Source organism: Tupaia chinensis, unplaced genomic scaffold (genome assembly GCF_000334495.1).
Source record: "Tupaia chinensis unplaced genomic scaffold, TupChi_1.0 Scaffold000117_2, whole genome shotgun sequence".
Classification (NCBI taxonomy): domain Eukaryota; kingdom Metazoa; phylum Chordata; class Mammalia; order Scandentia; family Tupaiidae; genus Tupaia; species Tupaia belangeri.
The window spans coordinates 6,032,864-6,035,177 of NW_006159583.1; the positions used below are offsets into that span (position 1 = coordinate 6,032,864).

The window sequence follows — 2,314 nt, forward strand, 5'->3', positions numbered from 1 at the left end:
CTCTTCCTCGTCTGTCACATTACCAATCCTTTCTCCCATCTGTACTAAAGTTACAGGGTTCAGGTTTCATTCCCTGGATCTCTTCTTCTGTTGGTGATTTCACCACATGTATATGGAAGGCTTCCAGATTTATATCTTTCTAGACCTTTCCTTTGAATTCTAAATGCATATTCCTAACTGCTCACTTGACATCTGTACTTGGCTGTCTCACAGGCTTCTCTAACCAAACTTCTGATCTTTACTCAGAAAACTTACTCCATTCCTGATTCCTTCCAGTTCTGTAAATGACAGCTCTATCTTTGTAATGGTTCAGGCCCCCAAGTTTGGAATCATCCTTGCCTTCTCTCTTTCTCTTCTACTATATATTCAACTCTGTCCTCAAATCTGCCACCCTTTTCTTTTTCTTTTTACCTTCAAGCTTTGGTCAATATGTGATTTCTTTTCCCTTCCATTCTGATTCAAACCACTATCCTCTCTCACCTGGATAACTTCCTAAGTAGTATCTATTTCCACCTTTGAACCTGACAGTCTATTCTAAATAACTTTCCAAGTAATGAAACTATTTCTACCTTTGACCCTGATAGTCTATTCTAAAAAGCAGGCACAGTGATCCTCTGGAAACTTAAATTAGGGGTGGCAGGTGACCTGGAGGGTAAGGCGCTGGATCCCTCATGGCCAACTGCAATGTTTGAGTCCCAGACCTGACAGCTTGAAAAACATGCTGGGCAGAGGGCCAGTAGGTGGTTTGATGGTTAAGGCACTGGTCTTCCACATGGCTGATCATGTCGAATCCCAGACCTGGCAGCTTGAAAGTCATGCTGAGTATATGTGTGCACATGTGCCCAAAATCCCAGGAGGAAAAGAGGTTGTGTAGTCATGCCACTGGGGGGTTAATTTCTCACTTTTCTCTCACTGCCTCTCTGTCTCTCTAGTGAACGTACACATCCTATGGCAAAAACAAAGAAAGAGAAAATAAAGAAAAAAGGAAGGAAGGAAGAAAGAAAGAAAGAAGAAAGAAAAAAAGAAAGGGAGAAGGAAGAAAAGAAGAAAGGGAGGAGTAAGGAAGGAAGAAAAAGAAGAGAGATGCTGGGCATATGTGTGTGAGTGGGCGTGATCCTGGGAAAAGCTATCTCCTCTAAGGGGTGATTTCTCACTTTCTTTCTCTCTGTCTCTAGTCAATGTGCATATACACCCTAAAGCAAAACAAAACAAAACAAAACAAAACAAAAAACAAAACACACACACACACACATACACACACACACACACACTTAAATTGCTTGGTATGTGAGTTTCATTTTTTGGAGTCCAAAGATCAAATGGTCTCCATTTCCCAACAGAAAGCATGGAGATTGACACCATGCTGCTACTTTGGGAGGAAAACTGTCTCGGGAGCGATTTCTTGTATAAGGAATGGTGAATAAAGTATAAGAAGGGTGACATTTTAGTCAGTTTTAAGTTAATTTCTGTTGAGGATAGTAAATACTCTGTACAATTTCCATGGAACAGCTGTTAACACAGAACTTACGTCAGTGGGACCTGAGGAAGTTAACAAGATGATGTGCCTTCAGCCAGAGCAATGTGGTTTGATAGAAGTCGGTGGGAGCAGTAGTCAGGTAATGGATAGTAATTGCAAATTGTACTGGGAGTTGGAATTTTTCACAAAGAGGAAGAGAGGGGTGAGGGAGGAGAGAGGAAGCGAGGGAGAAAGCAGGTGATAGGAATTATCAGGAAAATGTAGGCACCATTTCTTCTCCTTCAAAAATCTCACCATCAATGCAGGTTTGTGCTCAGTAGTTTTTGTTTGCTTCCCTAATTACATTTCCTATTAGGCTCCAACTTTGAGGGGAGACTGATTTGAATGAAATATACTCAGCAGCATCCAGTGTTCTACCCACAAGGCACCACAGGACAGGAAAGGAGGCAGGCCAGGGCAGTTAGTCCCCAACTTCCCGTTGGTTCAACCATATCCTGTAGGAAGAACTTTAGGGGCACAGTAATAGGGGTAGTAACAGCTTTCTGCTATTGTTAGTCCTGGGATCCTGCACCATCCTTCTTCTTTCTCCAAATTCTGCTTACTTTTTAAATTAGTAATTTCTTTATTTTTTTCCTTTATTCATGATAGAACATGTGCGTGGGAGAGAGAGAAAAGGATGAGCACCTGTGTGTGCCCAGTGCGTTTCAGTCTGACTGAGGCAGGGATTCAAATCATGATGCCTGTGGGAACCAACTTCTCTTGAGCAATGTATTACCACTGTGCCATGGAGCTGGCACTATAAAACATTTCTCTGTTTCTCTATGCTCAGTTTTAGCT

At 41.9% G+C, this 2,314-nt stretch overlaps 1 long non-coding RNA gene across 1 annotated transcript in view; it reads left to right on the forward strand.

Moving 5' to 3' along the window:
• LOC102493197 (uncharacterized) overlaps positions 1-969 on the forward strand; it is a 12,297-nt gene extending 11,328 nt beyond the window's left edge. The window contains exon 3 of the long non-coding RNA XR_333944.2: positions 933-969. This is a non-coding gene — a long non-coding RNA (uncharacterized LOC102493197). The remainder of the gene's footprint in view (positions 1-932) is intronic.
• Positions 970-2,314: the final 1,345 nt, after the last annotated feature.